Here is a 17,149-nt window from a genome sequence, read left to right as displayed (position 1 = left end):
AGAGTTTTACAACTTGTAATGCATAAGGTACACCTTATAAAGCATGTTAGATAAGGGTGACCTTGTCCAATAGAAAATATGCTTAGAAATATTTCAAGATTGTCTCCTCAATTTTGGTTATGTTTTGTCAATTTAATAAATAGTTATAACTTTGGCCGCTCATCTTTACCCATATGTTTTATTAATTTCAGTTTTAAACTAATTTTCCACCAATGATTTTTAAACTGTCAAAACTTGTTCATACGTTAATATATATTTTTTAAATTGTACCATAAAAAGAGCATTTTATTGTCTTTAATTTGGGTATGATATTGCTATAGTTTTTTTTTTTCAATTAAAAAAATTAGCATGTTACGTACGAGTGTGCACAATTCGGTTTTGACTATTTTTAAGTTAAAGCGTGAGTCAAACCGTTAGTAACGATATTTTGTCATTGAAAACAAAAACCAAACTATTGAAAACTGAAACCAAATTGTTACTAACTGTTTGGTTTCACGTATTGAGCTTCAATAATAAATTTATCCTCCGGTTCGGTTTTATATGGCTATCTTTAGGGTCAAACCGCAAACCAAACCAAACTATTCGCTCCGATTTTAAAATTTAGAAACCGACCGACCAAAAGTCAAAAGAAAAAAACAAACTGTGAAACTAAACCGATAATTGGCTTAAACGGTTTCAAGGATTCAAATGAACTATGAGCATCCGTAATTGTTACGTGATTACAAGGATTTTGCGTTTCCCAATGCATCGCGCGGGCGCCCGTCTATATATAATAGACGAGTGAGAGACCTCTTAAAATTTAAGAGATACATTATTTAATACTTATAGTACAATCAACAATGCATAAAAATTTAAGAATTTGGGTTTCATATGGTATTTTGGTTATATGATATACGGTTGACTATTTAGTTTCGAAATTACAATAATGGTCCTCCAAATTTAGTCAAATTTTACTAACTTATTAAATATTTACACATAAAGCCCCTTATCTTTAACAATGTATTATTTTAATTTCAATTTTAAGCTAACTTTCCCCCACGATTTTTAAACAACAATAGCTTTTCATACGTTAATATTTTCAGTAAAAAATTACACCATAAAAACAAGGATTTTACTTTCTATAATTTGAATAAGATATTGTTATAGTTTTTAATTTAAAAAAATAGCATGTTACATAATAACCAGTTAGGACTGGAAAATGGGTCTAGCGGGTCCGGGTCATGCGTCAGAACGTACAGGTTAATGTCCGAATGGGTAAAAATGAGTTGCGCATGTACCCCACTGAATCGCGCGGGCACTCAGCTAGTATATATAAAAGATATATTTATATTTAAATTAATTATGAAGTCATCCGGGTCAAACATCGTTTGTCTTCCCGGGTTGGTATGACTAACAACATGGTTTGCACACATTGTAAGGCTTTGCACACATTGTGTTCCTTGTGGTCCGTTTGTAAATGGTAATAAGACGCGAGAAAGGGGCAATGTATGACTAACAGCATGGTTTGATCAAGTCAGTAATGAATTTGTACAATGAAGTACTTTTGTAATCAAGTTTAATGTCTTATATTGGCAGATAAACTGCGGGTTCGCTCTTTAAACATTTTCAATATTCACCGAAGTGAATACCCAGATGATAAACCGCATAAAGACCCAATAGAGAACGAAAACCCGAAACATCCCGTCAATACAGGATTTAAGGCCATAAGATCATACATCGTTGAAGGGTTTACTGTTCACTAGGAGCTTAAAACATTTATTTTGTAACAATTTTTGGTGATCATACTAACTCAAGGCTTGCGTATGACAGGTTATTACGTTTTTTCCCTCATTACCAAGACTTTGCTAGAGACTAACACCCCTTTCAATTTGGCAATTTAGGTTTATATCACATACCCATCCTTACTTTCTTGTTTAAGGCCTATCAATGCATCAATACAATTAAGCACACGGCATTTTTGCTTATTTTTTTACTGGATTTGAGATATAAATGATCAATGTACTATAATTTTACTTTTTTGCTTCAAGAACTCATTTTGAGGAGAAATTTTCTATGTTTTTGGTTTTTCACATATTTGAACGTTTTTGGATTTTATCTATACAACAGAAATCACAATAGTTTTGTATTTTTCTCCCCTTAAAAACAAAAACATTAACAAAGAAAATAAGCATATAATTGTATAAAAAGAAAAATGATTAACCGAGCAACTGAATTTCTTTGTTTTTAAACCATTTAAACAAAGTAGATAACTAAATCTCATTTTGTCAAAAGCTTTGGTAAAAAGGTCAGCCTTTTGAAAATCCGTGTGAATCTTTTCAAGATTTATTAGTTTCTTTCATAGCAGTCACGAATAAAATGATAACGAATTTAAGTATGTTTCAATTTCGAGTGGTGAACGAGATTTTTAGTTATACTTATCGCAGCAGAATTATCAATAAATATATGAGCAGTAAGAAACTTCGAAACCGTAATCCCGTAGATGTTGCTGGATCCACAAAACTTGTGAACAACAACTCGAGGCTGCCATATACTCAGCTTCGGTGGTTGAAGTAGTGATCGTTGTCTGCTTCTTAGACTGCCAAGAAACAAGCCGGTTTCCTAAGAATTGGCATCCTGCTGTGGTAGACTTGAAGTTGATCTTGCATCCTCTATAGTCAGAATTTGTATAAGCCGTAAGTTCAAAACTATTATCCTTGGGATACCATAACCGGATGCCAGGATTACCCCTCAACTAGTGAAAAATACGCTTAACAGCCGCTAGATGAGTCACTCGGGGACTCGATTGATACTTGGCACACAAACAAATAGCAAACATGATATCAGGACGAGACACAGTTAAGCACATTAAAGATCCAATCATAGCTCGATAGAGGGTCGGATCAACGGTGTCCTCTAATTCGCTCGATGAAATATTGTGACTCGCGGGAAGAGGCGTCGAGTGGACTTTTCCGGCAGTAATCTTGAATCGGCTTAAGACGTCATTTACGTATTTGGTCTGATGAATGAAAATGCTTGGATCATACTAGTGAACCAGCAACCCCAAGAAAAAATTCATTTCTCCCATCAAACTCATCTCGAACTTAGTCTGCATTGTCTTCTCGAAATCCTTACATATCTTGTCGTTTGTCAAACCAACGATGATATCATCAACATAAATCTGGACAAGGAGGAGGTCATCTTCCACAGTCTTGTAAAAGAGGGTACAATCCACAGTCCCTCGTTTGAAGCCACTATTGATCATATGGTCAGCCAACGTGCTATACCAAGCTCTCAAGGCTTGGTGAAGACCATATAAAGCCTTGCTTAATCGGTAAACATGCTCGAGATAGTCCGGATCTTCAAAACCAGGAGATTGCTTCACATACACCTCCTCATGAATTTCCCCATTCAAGAACGCACACTTACCATCCATTAGATAAACTTTAAAGTTCTTGAAAGTTGCATAGGCTAAAAAGATACGTATAGCCTCCAGTCGAGCAACCAGAGCATATACTTCGGTGTAATCAATGCCTCCTTGTTGATTAAAACCTCATACGACTACTTGTTCCTTATTTCTCACGATTACCCTATGATCGTCCTTTCCTCATTTAAATACTCGCTTTGTTGGGATCACCTTTTTCACTGGAACCAGTTTATCAATGAGATCCGAAACACCCAGCCGTATAAACTGTTGCAATTCCTCTTGCATTGCTTCTACCCATGAAGGTTCTTGAAGTGCCATTGAAACACTCGTCGATTCAATTTTGGATAGAAAGCAAGTGTAGTTGGCGATACTCGTGATTCCCAATGCATGCATATCAGCATACGCATACAATACATTATCATCACATACATTATCAACTTGACGTCTCGTACGAACCCCCTCATTCACATCACCACTAAATTTTTTTCCTGAGGATGATAAGAATGAAGCCTAAGGCTCTGAAACCACTTGAGAACGCGTGATTTTGATTATTATGTTAGATCTAGTCTTTGTTATGAATACGATTAGGTTATGATTACATTACTGTGTGTTGAGAGGAGATTTGGGCAGAGTAACGGTATGAGAAGTGATAAAATAGGAACTATTATAAAGTTAGAATAATTACAGGGAATATATACACGAAGACCTCATTCGTTAGACAGATCCTAACGAATGAGCTCTCATTCACTAGCAATAACTTAAGTTCATTCGTTAACATCTCTTGACGAAGGAAATCCATACATTAAGCTCATTCGTTAAACATCCTTAACGAATGAGGACAAAATGCGGGTCTCATTCGTTAAAGACTCTTTAACGAATGGCCTTTTACATTAATAACCAAAATACCCCTATACATTTACCTAATATCAAAATATGTTAACAAAGACCCAGACGTAAAACGATGAACTAACAACTGATAATACCGTTACTGAATTGAATACCTCAGACTTTATCACTGAATCAGAACCCTGAAATTTATATTGTTAAATCATAATGATGATTTTGTATTCCTTTCGTATTTATATCTTAAATATGTTTAATTACTTCCTTTCATGCAAAATAAAAAGCTTCTTGTAATAAATTTAGGAATGTATGCACTTACTGCATTTCTTTATATTTGAAGATTAAAATGAATTTCATTGGAGCAAACGATCAACCAAATGATGATGATTAATGCATAGAGGATAGTGGTGCTACACATACTATCCTAAAATCTCCAAAATATTCTTACGAATTGAAACCAACAAAGGGAAATATTAATGAAATATCAGGTCCTTTAGACATAATAGAAGGAGTGGGAAAATCTAATTTACAATTACCAAATGGTACAAATCTTTTAATAGAAATTCTCTATATTCCCCAAAATCAACAAGAAATTTTTTGGGTTTCAAGAATATATATCAAAATGGATATGATACCCAGCCGTGGACTATTGATAATGAAAAATATTTACATATTGTAAAGAGAAATCATATATTGAAAAGGCTACCAATGCTCCATTTTGTTTTGCATTATACATATATAAATGTACCTCAAGCACACATGGTAGTCAAAGAAAACTGTTATGATTCTGGTATCGTAAACTTATAGCATGATAGATTAGGCCATTCAGGATCTACAATGATGAAAACAATCATTGATAATACACATGGGCATCCATTGAAAGATCAAAAGATCCACAAAATAGTTAAAATGTCTCAATGTACATCTTGTTCTCTTGTGAAATTAATTACAAGGCCTTCACTATTAAAAATTGTTAAAGAATCACTAATGTTTCTTGAAAGAATTCAAGGTGACATATGTGGACCAATTCATCCACCATATGGACCATTTGGATACTTCATGGTCTTAATAGATGTATCCAGCAGATGATCCTATGTCTCTTTATTATCGACTCGTAATGTCGCATTTGCAAAATTTCTTGCTCAAATTACGTGCACATTTTCTCGATTATACCATTAAAAGAGTAAAGCTTGACAATGCGGGAGAATTTACATCGCATGATTTTGATTATTATTATTATTGAATGTCTGTGAGGATTGTTGTTGAACACCATGTTGCTCACGTACACACACAAAATGGTTTAGCTAAGTCGTTGATCAAACATCTACAGCTAATATTTAGACCATTAATAACGAGGGTAAAAATCATGTTTCTATTTAGGGTCATGAAATTTTGCATGTTGGATCATTAATTCGTGTGAGACCAAGTGCAAATCATAAGTACTCTCCCCTACAACTTTTTTTCGTCAATAAGCCAAATATTTCCCACCTTAGAATTTTTGGGTGTGTCGTGTATGTTCTTATTGTACCACCACAACGCATAAAAATGGGCCCTCGAAGAAGGTTCAGAATATATCTTGGATATTAAATGTCTTCCATCATAAGATACCTTGAACCTCTAACATGCGATGTTTTACGGCACGTTATGATGATTGCCATTTTAGCGAGGCAATTTTCCTGGCATTAGGGGAGAAATGAAAAGGCAAGAAAGTGATATATTGTAGTGTGTGCCATCATTTTTATACCTCGACCCATTGTTAAAACAAAGTGAGAAAAAGGTTCAAAAGATAATACATCTACAAGAAATTGCAAATCAGTTAACTGATGCATTTACTGATATAAACAGGGTCACTAAATCTCATATACCAGCTTCTAATGCTCTATCTCGAGTTAAGATTCCAAGTAAGCAAAACCATGATAATATGCCTCATGAATCCCAAAAATATTTAAAACATACCAGGCCAATCGGTTCAAAGGATAAAAATCCCAAGAAAAGAAAAGGTATTGAAAAGGAAACTGGCTATAAGGAAATAAAAAATGACAAAACCTTCCCTCAGGAAGAAGTAAATGATATAACCTTCCCTAGGGAAGAAATAAATGATTCCAATAAAGAGTTGTCAATCAATTATGGTATACATATAATATGGGATTGAGATGAAATGGAAAATATTGATGATATATTTTCTTATAAAATGGCAAATGATATTATGGGAGAAAATGATGATCCTAAACCAAAATCGATAAATGATTGTCAAAATCGACAAGATTGGAACAAACAGAAAGATGTCATGTAAGCTGAATTAAATTCACTAAATAACCGAAAGGTTTTTGGACCTATTGTAATTACACTAAAGTCAATAAAGCCTGTAGAATATAAATGGGCTTTTGTGAAGCAACACAATGAAAAAAATGAAGTCACAATATATAAAGCTAGACTTGTAGCTCAAGGTTTTTCTCAAAGGCCATGAATTGACTATGAAGAAATGTATTCTCCTGTTATGGATGCTATTAGGTTTAGCTATTTAATCAGCTTCGCAGTTTCTAAAAATCTAGAGCTGCGTCTTATGGTTGTTATTACAGCTTACTTGTATGGATCACTTGATAGTGACATCTATATGAAAATTCCATAAGGATATTAAAATGCCTAAGCATTAGGCTCAAAACCCAAAGAAGTGTGTTCAATCAAATTACAAAGATCTGTATATGGGTTGAAATAATCTTGAAGGATGTGGTGCGATGGTCTAAGTGATTATTTGATAAGTAGTGGCTATACAAATAAACTTATTTGTTCGTGTGTTTTTATTAAGAATACAATATCGGGATTCGTGATCATAGTCGTATATGTTGATGATCTAAATATAATTGGGACGTATAACGAAATCCATGAAACGATAATGAAGAGAATGAAGAGATTCTTAGTCCAGAAGTGCCAAACCTTAGTACAATTGGAGCGCTTATGTATCTTCCTAATTGTACAAGACCTGACATTTCTTTTACAGTTAATTTGTTGGCAAGATTCAGTTCATCCCCTACTAAAAGACATTGGAACGACATTAAACATATTTTTCGGTATCTAAAAGGAATTGTTGATTCAGGTTTATTTTATTCTAATGACTCAAAAGAAGTGTTAGTTGGTTATGAAAATGTAGGGTTGTAAACGAACTGAACGAACACGAACAATGCCTTGTTCATGTTCGTTCGTTAAGAAAATAATGTGTTCACGAACACTTACCGAACGAGATTTTATGTTCGTGTTCGTTCATTAAGGAAATTAATGTGTTCACAAACGGTTCACGGACACAAATGAACACAAATAAAATCGGCAGAGCTTAAATATTGACACCGATGTATTCATCAATGTGAATAATGAAAGCTTGTAAACGAGTCGAATGAACACGAACAAGGTCATGTTCGTTTTCATTCATTTATCTTTAATAGAGCACGAACACTTAATCGAACAAATATTTATGTTTATGTTCGTTTATTTAAAAATGGACATTTGTGTTCGTTTGTTTAAATCTAAACGAACATAGCTGAACAAAGATAAGTGAGCATGTATGAACAAATGTAAATAAACACATATATAAACGAACTTAAATGAAAACACTTAAACAAACACAAATTAACAAATATAAAACCTTTAAATAGATGACCTGTCAAGATAATATCTAATTCTTTCCTATTAATACATAAACGGACATAAATAAACAGACATAAACAAACATAAACGAACATTCATGAATATAAATGAACGAATGGAACATGTGTTCATGTTCGTTCGTTTTACAAACTTTTTGTTCATGTTTGTTCGTTTATTAAATAAACGAACATAACCGAACTTCCCGCCGAATGGTTCACGAATAGTTCACCGAACGTTCGGTTCGTTTACAGGCCTATGAAAATGCAGGTTATTTATAGGATCCCCATAAGGGAAAATTTTAAACTGGATACATGTTTAAGAATGGAGGAACTACAATTTCATGGCGCTCTCAGAAACAAACACTTGTTGCAACGTACTCAAATCATGCTGAAGTCATTGCACTACATAAAGCTTCTAGAGAGTGTGTTTAGTTAAGATCTATGGCACAACTCATAGTAATGATGGTTGAGTGTAAATTATGTATTTTTAGGTTTATTTTAGTAGTTTTACTTGGTTTTTATTTAGAATTTCGGTAGTTTAAGTATGCTTTTGATTTGTAGGCTAGTGAGAGTTAAAGATACTATTTGGAGGCATTTACGAGCATGATTTGAAGTCTTGGGAAGATCGGAGCCATTACACAAGTGTTGGAAACAAAAAGAAACAAATTGGTTGAAATTCAGCTCCCAGATTAAGCTACTTCAGGATCAGAGTAGCCTACTCCGAATGACAAATTTACTCAGAGTAAGACAGTCAGATTCAGAGTAAGGTAATCATATTTTAGAGTAAGGGATTTCCACCCATAGTAAGCTATGCCAGGGGTCAGAGCAGGTTATGCTGGGTCGCGAAATTCAGTTTCAAAGCACGGGCCTAGTTGCTATGTAAGCCATAAAACCTAGATCCTAAAGCACTTCATTCTAGCCGTTTTTAGGACGAACTTTGGCCATTTGGGAGCTCCAAAACACCTCCAATCACTACAAAATCCATGTTTCATCATCCTAAATATTGAAGATCATATGATGATCATGAGCGACTAGTTCTCTCGAGTCATACCCGGGATGTAAAGTGTTGTATTTGTAACAGTTTTTCTCATGTTTTGAAGAACAAATAATTGTAATTATTTATGATTGATCTATGATCATTGATGCTTGGTATTATTGTGCATTGGGTCAGTTTAGGTTTATTTTGATTAGAATGATTAGTTTGCCAATTGCTATGATACGTGTTCATAGGGTTGCTTTGATTAGTTTGAATGTGATAAAGCATACAATTGCCGTTAGTTAAGTCACACTAGTAGGGACCATTTGATAACCAGTGCCGTGTATTAGTGTTTGTTGATGCATAAGTTTTAACTACTTAACCAACTTGATTCGATTAGTGATGATTAAGTTGTTAGATGACATTAGATGGCTGTTTGTTGCATACTTGAACCTCGGGTGTGATTTGCTTTTGTTAATTGTTTGAATTGTGAATTAATTGCTTGATTAATATTAAAACCAAATCATTACTAGTGTGATCAGTACTCATAATTGCTCACTTCATAATGTTAGGAACTAGTTACACATTGCATTGACCACATACTACTCGTGGTTCGACACCCTATTTGCCCTAACTAGTTTAAGGTGATTAGAAACACATGAGTATTATTGTTTTTTACTAGATAGCGACAGTCTAGCATCAAGTAACCTCTTGTAGACTAGAGAAAGATGCAAGTCCAGCACCTACGAAGACAATTCAGGTTGTGTCTCACAAATGAAAGAAGGATATATCAAAACTGATAGAACAAAACGTATACCTCCAATGTTCTTCTCATATACTCAAGACCTTATCAAAGATAAACAAATTGAAATAAGAAATATCCAATCAAGCAACAATTCAGCTGATCTTTTCACAAAAGCACTTCCCACAACAACATTTATGAAACATGTTAATGATATTGGCATGCGACATGTATGAACAATGTAATGACCTACAACTTGAGGGGGAGCTCTATATGCCCTCTTTTTTCCTTAGCTGAAATTTTTTACCATTGTGTTTTATTTAGCTAGGTTTTTAATGAGACAGTACTTCAAGGTACTGAAGTTTTTGAAAGGTGTCATCAAAGTGTTATGAAATATCAAGAGTTATTTATGACCATTTTATTCAAAGCTTAAAGATGAAAATTATTACTTAATTGTTTCCTAAATAGTCATCTTTGTCTACCAAATAATATATGTAATTGTAGTATAATACTACCTCTATGGTAATGAAAAAAATGCACCATCTTGAATAAGCTCAAGAGTTACACATTTCTTACTCCTCTCTACATTTCTCTTTAAACATCTTAAGTTACTTCAATAATCTTATTATAATTATAGTTATTTGTTGTTGTTGTTTTACGTTAAGAGAATGTAGCATCGAATAGGTATTGTGGAGTCTGGTGGTATGAACCGATGAATTGATGTTTATACTAATGTTTTATGGTTGGATTATTTTCACACTCAAGAAAGTGCCAAAAAGCTAAGCTAGTGTGTGGAAAGTCCTATAAGTACTCATGTTCATCTAATTAATGATTCGTTATTCCAATATTTAAGATAAGTTAATATATGAAATCATCCCAATAATATACTCAGGCACACCAACTAATGGTAATTCAACTTTTACCCTCTGCAGTTGAAATGATAGGGCTCTGATTGTAATTAGTCTTCTGGTCCAGTGGCACGAGGTTATGATTAAAACTTGGGTTTTTGAGGTCGTAGATTTGAAACCTGACTCAAAAGAGGTTCGCACAGTTGTGGGTTTCCTCTTTGATGATGCCTTAGGGTGAGTCAAACCTTAAATGTCAAAATCAATATAGACAATTGCCATCTTGTCTCAAAAAAACTTATTCTAGCATTGAGGATGGTTAAAAAATATCACCCAACAAAATGCAAAATGATTACTTTCTCTCTCTTAAGCAGAGGTATAGGAAGTTGCTTAAAAACTAGGGGTGTGTATGGGTCGGTTTGGGGTGGTTTTGAACCAAGCCCATAACCATAACCAACCTGTTATGGCGGTTTTGGTTAATCGGTTTTGTAGGTTATAATGAGTCGGTTAACCGTAACCAAAACAAAGTAATTGAGCCTAAAAGTTTGGTACCAATTATTACAAAAAAAAATGACAAGGTATATTATCCATAATATTAATACCAAATATTCAAAAACGAATGACATTATATAATCTAACTATGAAATTCAACTTAATTCGATAACAAATGTTCAACCAAAGACATCAAAATGATATAATCCAACAACATGTTTGGTCAAAGTTAATCCCACACATATTAAACATATTGTTGCTTAAATAAATGGGTCGGTTCGGTTATAATGGGAATTATCTTTAACCAAAACCGACCCATATTTGGCGGTTTTTAAAAATTCATTAAACGACCCACCGGTTATGTCGGTTATCGGTTAAAATCGGTTCGGTTATATCGGTTATGGTTCGGTTTAACGGTTATGGCGGTTACGTTGCTCACCCCTATTAAAAACATTTTTACTCAAACAATACAACTTCTCAAACCATGTTTACATTTCCACATAATCATTTACTTTTACATTTATTTTAAATAATAATTTCACAATACTATAAAATATTTTATTTTTATAGTTTTTATTTAAATAAATAGCAATATAATAAAATTTAGTAAAAAATAGATTAACTAAAACATAACAAATAGATAAACAAAAAAAATTACATCATTAAAAATGACAATTACTCTTAACAAAATGAAAGAGATAATTAATAACAATCCCTATGAATTATTATTATTATTCTTAACCATCCACAAATGTTCCATTAAATCATTCCAGAGTGCATGATGAGCTTCATTGTTACGTAAATCCTTGAACCGTTCCATGTACGCTTGTAAATCAGATGTCGGTCCATGAAATGGCGCCTAGGGTGGTTCATCTTCGTCATTCGACCAATCTGTTATGGCGGCCCCTTCATCATTCACAATCATATTGTGTAGTATAATTCATGTTTTTTCTAGGACTTCTTGTCATGTTTTTTTATTCGAATTAAACGTTATAAAGTAAATAATAAAATCGTTAAAAGACTAGCCATTAAAATATTTAACCATTAAACTAGTCGTTACGTAAAAAAAAACACAAACAAAAAAATACATCATTTTTGAAATAAATTTAAAAAATATGTATATACGTATAATATTTTAATATATTTTATAAATATAATATGGCTGTGTATATATATATGTGCGTGTGTTGGGGGGGGGTGAAAGATATGATGGGGCCCACAATGAATGGTTTTTGATGGTTTGAAAAATCAAACCTCTTTTGGTTTGAACCAACCGCTCTAATAGTTTGGTAGTTTTTAGATTGGTTTGAACCAAGATAAACTAACCATTAGAGAAGGTCTTATTGTAATTGGATTCTTTTTGGATTCTTTTTCTTTATGTAGTGGTGGAATTTAAGTTCGTTTAACGATACATATATAGTTCTAACGGCAGTGAAGGGATGGTATTTAAGTAATCAAAACTCATCAGTCATATCCGCAGTTAAACATGTAGTTGTAAGAGCATGTGTAATTGACGTCCAAAAAAAAAATCCCCAAAACGCCACCTACACCGTTCCCGGATTCTGGCCTTCAATGTTTTCTACAAAACGCTACAATCTTTATTCCTCCTATCAATAAGGTTTTCTCTCACAAACTTCAACTAATCAACTATCTATGTTATTTATATTTAACTAGTTTTTCTATCCGGCACGTTGCGTCGGGGCAGCTGACAAAACTCTAGCATTGAAACTTGAGCGTTGGTTAAACCCGAGCGTTACGATAATGAGTCGACGCGAATTCAATTAGTATAAGTTATGTTCTTAGGGTATAGACATCGTTGGTAAAGTTTGAGCGTTAAAGCCCAAAAAATTAATTCGTTAGTTTAACTTATAAAAATATTAACATATAAAAAAACAAAATATTTAAAACGATGTTTATTTAGTCGGCAAACCCGGGCGGTGGAAAATACAAGCGTTGTCGGTCTCGGTCATTGTGGCAGTAATTCGACACGAATTCGGTCGGTTTTTTATTACGTTTGTTACGTTACTAGAGCTAAAAAGTGAAAAAAAAAATAAATATGAAAGTGAACTGATGGCTAGGGGGTGTTTGATGGTAAACTTGCGCGTTGGTAAAACCCGAGCGTTGTAGTCATAGGCGTTGAAGAGGCAAGTCTACCCGAAGGGTTTGGAGGTTGGGGGGGGGGGTGCTTTCGTCACAACGGTGGTGTTGATATTTATGATTGGTGGGTAATGATTGGGTGGGGTAACGAATGGTGGAGATGTTTTTATGTTTTATAAAAAGAATAATAATAGGCTAATGATAGTAAAGGATCTTTGGGTAAGCTTTTAAAACTTATCTATTTGCTTTTTGAAAAATAAAAAGTATGACAAAACTGCTCAAAAAACTTCAAATTAGAACTTTTCAAAAATGTGTTGTTTTTCAAAGGAAATAAATAAGATTTAGAAGCTCACTCAAGCATCCCCTAAGAGGGGTTATCCACTACACACCTTTTATGTATAATGCCCTTATGATGATGTGGTGTCACATAACACACAGCGCCCCCATAGAGACGTTATCACTGTACACGGTCTCATAAACTCCTATCTGAACATGACAAGACATGAAAATTTGCACTCACCGTCGTAATGAAATAGACATTATGGGACTGTTTGGTAGCCTCTTAACAGTCATTAAGAGACTACCTCTTAATGGTTCATAGTCTCTTAATGGTTAAAAGGTAGTCTTAAGTCTGAATGGTTAAGATGTAACCATTAAAAGATAGCCACTTAACTATTCAGATTTAAGATTACCTTTTAGCCATTAAAAGACTATGAGCCATTAAAAAATACCCTCTTAATAACTATTAAAAGACTACCAAACAGTCTCATAGTTTTATTGGCTTATATCCAGCGTTGTAACAACCAACAACTTACATGCGTCACTTCAAATCACCTACATGTCCTTTTACTAAAGAACTTTATTTTAAAAAATAGATTAAAGAAAATGTGTAACCATTTAGGTCCCCTATAGGTCCTTAAGTCTTATATGGTCATGAGTCTCTCTTTCTCTCTCTCTCGCTCTCTCTCTCTCATTAAACTATCCTGATTGCAGAAATACTTTATTAACTGGTTGGGGATGGAAAATAGGATCTCTAAGGTTTCATATGTAGAGTGCTTAACGGGAAAAGAATGGTTAAATTAATTTAAAATATAGTATCAATTTGAGCCACTTTCCCAAAACATAGAAGTTTCTGATAACAATATTCTATTTGTTTCCTCGTCTTTTCTTTAAAACAAACAATTGTGTTTGGGCACATATTATATTAGTGTTAACGTGTCTCCATAAACTCTTTTTCCTTTTTATTTTTTTCTTTTTAATGCATTCGTATCAAGAAAATTGGGGAATAAAATGCATGTCACCAAAAGAACAGTCAAAAAATCAGTGATGGATTCCATCAAACTCTACATTAATTTGATATGTAGTCAGTGAACCATTGGTGGTCTACAACATTCTACTAACCATCGGTGATAACCGGCCAGTAATGTCTCCCGTTAGGCTTTTTCTGGTTTGATTCCCAATAGTCTTCTTTTGGTAATAGTTACTGAAGGGTTATCCAGACGATAATTTTACGTTAACTCGGGCAGGCAAATCATAAATAATTGACTTTACAAAAAGTTCAAATTACATCCTTGTCGAATTACCAGCGGATGTACGTCAGCGATTTCATCAGTATAATTTCTTTAGAAACCACCACAACTAAAAAATGTGATCTCGTTTTCATATTTAACACCCTAACTTCTATAATTAGTTACGTAGTACCTAGATTAAAATCTTGATTGATTCCAACACATATGCATGCAATAATGATTAGAAATAATAGGCATCGTCCCATGTTGGATGAACTTTAAGTGGAAACATGCATGAGCATTTGTTTAGAAGACAATATGATGACCAATATATACTTTTTTTTCAAATGACAATTATTCCTCACAGGATAACTCGTGAGTCATTTCAAGAGCTAACAACCGAAATTAGGTGAACCACAATTCATCTGGTTGTTAAGAAACTATGGTAGGAAACCAGTGAAGAAATAAGATCTGAGATGTCTACTAGAGTAATTTCATGTGCTTACCACTTAATCTCCCTTGTAGGTTATATTTCTATGCGGATCTTACCAAAAAAGGATTAGGTTATTTTGGAAAATATATTCAACCAACAACAATTCTTTTACCTATTAACATTTTAGAAGATTTCACAAAGCCTCTATCACTTAGTTTTCGACTTTTTGGAAATATATTAGCTGATGAATTAGTAGTTTAGTTAATACGAAATCAAATTGAACAAGAATTAATCAATATAAATGATTAGATAAAAGTTGTGAACAGAAAAGGGAAAAGGCTGCACATATTCCGCTAAAAGGGTCTAGGCAAAATTCCATTATTTAGCGATTCCTTCAATCTTTTCTTGATCGTGGTCCATGACTTTTTATTCGTGGTCCTTATAAAAAGTTGTGGGATTGTGATAGGATTATGGGTGGTTGGGTAACAAATTTAATTATATATTTAAAAATACTTGTAATAATATTGCAATTGGTTTGTGAGATTTTATATAATGAAAATGTTCCTAAAGTTACATAGTCAGTAATACAATGAATCCATACACATAATTCGTTTACTTGTTATAAAGTGAAAGGGAATTGGGTAGGGTGGTTGTTGATGATAGATGGACAGTGGTCATGTATTGGATTTTATGGACTGGTTCGGTTAAATTAACTCGGCTGACCGATTCATAACCCGTGAGAGTTACACCTTGGGCGGTGAGCATAAAACTCGTTTAAGTTAGTTAACCGGTAATGACTTGTAATAGCGAGATGGTCATATTCAAGACTGGGCTTTGGAGTTTGAGATGGACTTTGTGGCCCTATTAGGATTATCTAGTTTATTAATAAATTAGTTAACCTAATCATAAGATGTGGTAATAACATAACAAATACCCTAGCCACCATTATCTCTCTCTCTCTCTCGGCCTACTCCACCGCAGCCGGTCACCTGCCCATCGAAAACGGTTTCCGCATTCGTTGACCAGCCACGTCGTGCCGCTGCCGCTACTGCCGTCCAGCTACCGTGTTGTTGCCACTGCCGCTGACCATCGTTGTTGTTAGTTGTCTCCGTGCACCACGTCTCATTCATGTTGTAACCTAGCAAAGTTTGTTATCCCTCGTTGTCTCAACCAGTTATTTATTAACCGAGGTAAAATTAAATATTGTCAGTTTGATTTATATTGAATTTGGATGCTAAGATTTGTACTCGTATTGTTTGTAACCGGATTCTTTGAGGTTCCGTAAAAGTGATGATTACTCGTTTTGTTTCTTCCGCTATGTTGATAATAATTAATGTGTTTAATAATTATGACACTTTTATTAAAACCAGGTTAATTGTTAAACTGTTGACTGATCACCACTGGAACCCAACAGTGGTACCAGAGCCTTGGTTACTACATACGAGTCAAATCTGGTACTTTATCCAGTTCTACATCACAAATTCAAGGTTGTTGAAATTTTTGATCTGGGTAAAATTTTAAGGCAACTTGGTTTGGTCAAAATTTTGTTTATTTTATTTGACTAAAAGGATTGCCCAATTTTTACTTTTGTTGAATATGCAAAACTGGCCCGACCTTGTGTGTTTGGTTGATTATTTTTGGGTTTTGACCATTTGGATGGTTCAAAAGTTGTATTTACTTTCGGTTTTTATTTTATGGTTTTTGACCATTTTAATGGTTCAAAATTGTAATAGGTAGGTTTAGTTTTTCATTATATATATATATATATATATATTAGTTGAATATTATAATAGGAAGACCCGAAATAAAAACCGAGGATGATGACATGGAGTTCTTGAAGTCAGTGGGAGATACTAAAGCTGGCGGGATGCACCAAGAGTCCATCCTTGTGATTGTTTTGTGTTGTGACCCCTTGACCCGATTGATCTTGCTTTTAGGCTCTAGCAAGATCAATCATTAATCTTGGCCATTTTAGATTTACATATCCTTATTTGCTATTGTGGTTTCTTGCTTTATTAATTAGTTATAATATCACCAACCTAATACCAAATATTTTTAAAATAAATTTATTAACCAATTATGTTTTTGCAAAATTAAACTAAATTTAATTTTCCAAAACTAATGACTTAATAGTTTAACTATTAACTTAAAATTGGTTATCCATATCGTGAC

The sequence above is a fragment of the Bidens hawaiensis genome, unplaced genomic scaffold, assembly GCF_021521415.1.
Source record: "Bidens hawaiensis isolate Kalapana, Puna unplaced genomic scaffold, B.hawaiensis_p1.1 tig00014841_1, whole genome shotgun sequence".
NCBI classification, from domain to species: domain Eukaryota; kingdom Viridiplantae; phylum Streptophyta; class Magnoliopsida; order Asterales; family Asteraceae; genus Bidens; species Bidens hawaiensis.
This window is presented reverse-complemented; position numbering follows the sequence as displayed.